We start from the raw sequence: 6,000 nt of genomic DNA, 5'->3' as shown, positions 1-6,000 counted from the left end.
AATTCAAGAAATTGGCTAAGACTACATTGGCGTTTTAGAGCCAATTCGGGGCCAAAGTGCGAACAATTCAATAAAGTGGATATGGCCAAATATTGACTTGGACCAACACTGAGTCAACTGTGTATCCAATTCAAAGAATTGGAGCCAATGCGAAGTCAAGTTGTGGCCAGTTCAGGTCTTGCCATGGGATAAACATCGTCCCAAAACTACAAAACTACAAGATCACGATATGGATCACAACATCGTTAATGGAAGACAGCGAATTAATCAATTAAGAGAAAATGGCTACATCTAAAGGTATGTCATGACTTATACAAATATTTAGCTTTTCTATTTATGGTTTATTAAAATGATACCATTTGTCTATACTACTCTCTAAATTCTTACTAAGAAAATAGAGAGTGGGGGGAAAACTGTTGGGCATAATTTTAATCATATAAATTATAATGGATAAATTCTATTATATTTATGATATATTCTATAAAGAATAGAGAATTATGCATTCTCTAGAACATTGAGTCAATACCGGCCATAACGGTAAACATTGAGTTAATACCGACCGTAACGGTAAACATTGAGTCAATACCGGCCGTAACGGTAAGCATCAAGCCAATACGGCCGTAACGACAATCATCAAGCCAATACGGGCCGACACAATAATTAACGAGCCAATACGGGCTGTAACGACAAACAACGAGTCAATACGGGCTGTAATTGGACTTTGTGACCGACTCTGATTTGCTACGACATTATCAAGAAAATATTTGACTCAATCTCGTGGAGAGAATATTCAGAACGACCTTATCTCATGAAGAGGCGATTACTCAAACTCAAATCCCATGAGGATTAGGGTAAAGAGACTTCCCTGTAAATAGGGAGCGATATCGACATGATATGGGACGAAATCGAGAGCAGAACAAGAGACCTAAAACATAGCTACACGACTCAATTCCAAAGTATTGCTAGGGTTCCTAAATTGACTCGTTGGACCTTAAACTCTTGTATTTGAGCTCGATATTTGGATCAATAAAAACGACTATTAAACATCTATTTCTTGTTTCTTTCTGTAGTCTCTAAACGAATTGATTACTTTTGTCCAAACAACATTTGTTGTACACAGAAGAATAGTATATATTAGGGGGAGGTATTGGTTTAGGATTTAGAAAGAGTTTTAATGACTTTGTGTTTTTAAAAATCTTGCTGATTTTTAAAATCATAGAAAATTAGAAAGTAAAAATGAAGGATTCTATAAGAGATTGTTTAGGAAGTTATTTTAAATCTTGCTGATTTGTGTTTCCTAATCTTGTAAAATATTTCATAAAATCTTTCAAAATCTTTCTATTTGATGAAAGAGTTTTCATGACTTTTGTTATGAAGGAAATGTTATAAAATCCTAAACCAATAACACAAAATTTGAATTCATTAACAATCCATGATTCTTTTGTTTTAATTGAATAACATAAAACTTTTAATGACTTTATAAGACTCTTAATCCAATAACACTAGATTTATCAAGATTTTAGATAACTTTTTACAAATCCACAACCAATAACACCAAATTTTTAAAGAGTTTTAAAAAGTCTTGATTGAATAACAACATATTTTACATAACTTTTAAAATCATTCAAATTCTTTCTAAATCCTAAACCAATAACCCCCTATTAGTCTTGTGAGAAAAAACCAAACCGATTTTCCGAAACAAAAGTTTGCCAAATCAGCAAGTAAGCAACAATCGGTCTCGGTTATTAAGAAATAACCAATCAGCAAAAGTTATAACTACATTTATTAGTGATTCGGTTCGATTTGATTCACTATAATTAACCAAACAGGTTAACCGATATTCTAAAGCTACAGCCTAAACAAATACACTAAACCTCCAATATAACTAACTAAACCCTCTGTCTTATTACTTTTGCTAAACAATAAATACTTCAAATTCTCCGACCAAACTCTCTACGACAATAAAAACACACCAAGCTTCGTAAATGTGCTAGACAATATTCTTCTTGTCTCTTTCTTCTACTTGTTAATTTTGTCATTTTTGTTTAAATATTTTGCCAATTTTAAATACCTTAAAAGAAAATTTTACACATTATGTTTAGGTTTTTTTGGTTCTAATTTTTTAAAGGGTTTAGTGTTTCTAATTAAGTATTTATTTTTTATAAAACAATCACAAATGTATAGTTTTTTTAAGTGGCCAGAACTGGCAAATCTGGAAAGCCATTGAGCAAATTAAAAATCAAAATGATTTGGGTGACAAAATGATAAAATTATAGAATGGCAAATGGCAAATCCAAAACTATTTTATTCTTACTTGACTGATCATGAAATAAGATTGTACAAAAAATGTAAAAATTTGCTAATGTATTGTGTTCTTCAAAAATTATTTATATTCATGGATGTGGGGAGTAAATGTAAAACTAATTATTTTTTGCATAAATTATTGTTATAAAGAAAATTCAAAGTATATAGTACTTACCAAAATATTCAAATTAAAATCGCTTGCCATACAAGACATATTTATCCACTTTATAGACATTATGCTATAATAATTTTTATCACAAATATTTAGATGCAACGAAAATAATGGCTTTTTATTGATATTTATAAATATTTATTATACATTCGCTAACTATCTGTATGATTACATTTCATTAATGTTTTGTAAGGGTAAACATTTTAGTTTACGAACAAGTCTAAAATTTTGAGTTGATCACAAATGAAAAATTATAAAATCTAAAACATATTCGTTAAATTATGTATTTAATAGTACTAAACATTTTTATAGAAAAAGTTATGGTTCAATCAACAATAAATAGCAATTATGTCGATTATAGCTAGAAATCCTTGTTGGTAAATACTGTTTTGCTTATTTAAATTTTACTTTTCAATAATAATAAAAATATAAAGGGGCATTCTCAAAAATGCCCATTTTTCCATATCTCTTTTTAAAAATACCCCTTCATGTTGACCATTTTTAAAACTACCTTTCTTTATATACAAAATGACCAAATTACCCTTTTTGAGTGACAGCAAGAATGTACAATCATCAAAATCGAAAATATTTTCCCGCCAAAAAAATTTCCCGCCAAAATTTTTTTTCCAGCCAAAATCGAAAATTTTTCCCTAAAAAATTATTTTTTCCCGCCAAAAAAAAAATTTTCCCGCCAAAATCGAAAAATTTTCCCGCCAAAAATATTGAAATTTATACCTTTTAAAAACCTTGTAAATGCTTTTAAAAAACTTTTAAAAGCGTTTACAAGGTTTTTAAAAGGTTTTTAAACACATTGTAAACGCTTTTAAAAACCTTGTAAATGCTTTTAAAAAGCTTGTAAATGCTTTAAAAGGTTTTTAAACACCTTGTAAACGCTTTTAAAAGTTTTTTAAAAGCATTTACAAGGTTTTTAAAAGGTTTTTAAACACATTGTAAACGCTTTTAAAAACCTTGTAAATGCTTTTAAAAAGCTTGTAAATGCTTTAAAAGGTTTTTAAACACCTTGTAAACGCTTTTAAAAACTTTTTAAAAGTATTTATAAGGTGTTTAAAAACCTTTTAAAAATTTTATAAAAACTTTTACAAGGTTTTTAAAAACATTGTAAAAGGGTTTAGAAGGTGTTTAAAAACCTTTTAAAAATCCTTTTAAAAACCATTTGAAAACCTTTTAAAAACCTTTTAAAAACCTTTTAAAAACCTTTTAAAAACCTTTTAAAAACTTTAAAAAACTTTTTAAAAATCTTGTAAAAGCGTTTACAAGTTGTTTAAAAAACCTTTTAAAACTTTTTAAAAAATCTTGTAAAAGCCTTTACAAGGTGTTTATAAGGTAGAAACCTTATAAAACCTTTTAAAAACCTTGTAAATTTTTTTTGGCGAGAAAAATTTTGGCGGGAAAATTTTTTTTTCGAAATTTTTTATCAAAAGTTTTTTGACAAAAAAATTTTTGGCGGGAAAATTTTTTTGAAAATTTTTTGGCGGGAAAATATGTCGGAAATTTTTTGGCGGGAAAATTTTGTTTTTCTTTTTATTGAATAAAATAATTTTCATCTAAGGGTAAAATGGTCATTAAAAATTAAAAGAGGGCATAAATAAAAATGGCCAGAAAAGAGGGTATTTTTGAAAAGGAGTATATCAAAAGGGGCATTTTTAACAAATTCTCAAATATTAATTTGAAATAGTAATTTATGTAGATGAACTGTTTTTTCCGTGACATAATGTTCTGCAACTAAAACTAAGATTAAGATTAACACAAAGATGTCAACTTTCTCCATTCAACAAAAAGCAAACGTTTACACATATTTTATTTATTTTAAATAGTTTTTTCAAATAAAATATGAATTTGAATTATCAGACACAACATTTAAGCGGTTTGATTATCAACTAACAAATTTTTTTAAATAGTAAAACAAAAATTTGTGATTTATTTATAAAGTCAATTTAATATTTTTTATTCGCAAACTGCGTTAACGTCACACCTTATTTTACGAAAGTTCGTGAATTATTTGGAAAGTCAATAAAAATTAGACATTTAATTCACCACAAACAAGTTCATGAATTTTTTTTCACCAATTTAATTTGACATATTTCCTGATTTTTATTACCAACTTTGAATGCAATTATTCTGTAACTTTAATCCATTAAACATCATTATCTATGATGGAATTGTTGAAATTTTTGGTCTATCAAGTACATCTACAAATTAATGATGCTGAATATTTCATTAAAAACGAATATGAAATACCAAGATTTATTCAATCAATAGAAGCCACAATGGTGTTTGTACTCAGTTTGAATATGAAATACCAAGATTATTAAAAATGGTGAATGATATTCCTTGAGTGATTTCAAAGTCATCCGTACAAGCCTAAAAGAAAGAAACACTACTCTTCCTTACCAAATATAGGTTTGGAAGAAGACAAAAATGAAACTAATCCAGTCTATTACTAGCAAAAGTTTCTTTCGTTTTGAAGATTTAGTGGATATAAGCAATGTCAGAGTAAAACATGGCGAACATGGCGGATGTCAATGATAGGTGTGTTTGGATGCATAATAAACGTTTCTGAAACTAAAACAATGCCAGTGTTTAGTGTTTTCCGTTTCTAGAAAATTTCTGAATTTAAAGTATTATCAATACATGATTCTTTATTCTTTATTACATTTTTAATAGTTAAATCTAATACAAACCATAAGGTTACACATTTATAACACTGCTAGGTACACTATGTATTGTAAATATTGAAGGCTCATCAAGGATCTATATCAATCGGAAGATTGAAGGACTCAAAAATCATAAAGATATGTAAGTTAAATAGGTACTATTAGCTTAATTCAAAAATCATTAAAAAGTTATACTGTATACTCATGTAGTTAACAGTATAAAAAATATGCAGCTCTGAATTTGTTGGGAGGTATCATATAAGCTAAGAGGTGGAACATGATGACGAATCTTCAAGTTCAAAATACATAGCCTAGCCAATTACAAGACAAAATGTTTTAAGTGAAACTTAGTTTTATATTGTCTACAAAACTTTGCTATGTCAACTAAACTACTGCTCTATGATCTTTATCGGTACTGTTTCTTGATTGAAAAATACTTAGGTTCACCCTCTCTATTCACCCTCTCTTCTTTCAACCAATCAGAATCTTCCATCTAATATTTCATTTAAAAAATAAATCAAAATTAAATTAAAAAGCAAACCAAATTAAGGAAACAAATTCTGTATACTTTTAATTAAGGAAAGTTAAATATTGGCTTGGTTTAGATTTTTAAAATTAGAATAAAATTATATGTCGGTTTGGGTTTACAAATGAAGTGGTTAGAGTTTACATTTTACAATTAAAACGAAATTATATGTCGGTTTGGGTTTACAAATGAGGTGGTTAGGGTTTAGATTTTACAATTAGAACGAAATTATATGTCGGTTTGGGTTCACAAATAAGATATTTAGGATTTACATTTTACAAGTAGAACAAAATTATATGTCGGTTTGGGTTCACAAATGAGAT

This window comes from Camelina sativa, chromosome 12 (assembly GCF_030686135.1).
Source record: "Camelina sativa cultivar CO46 ecotype springtype chromosome 12, ASM3068613v1".
NCBI classification, from domain to species: domain Eukaryota; kingdom Viridiplantae; phylum Streptophyta; class Magnoliopsida; order Brassicales; family Brassicaceae; genus Camelina; species Camelina sativa.
This window is presented reverse-complemented; position numbering follows the sequence as displayed.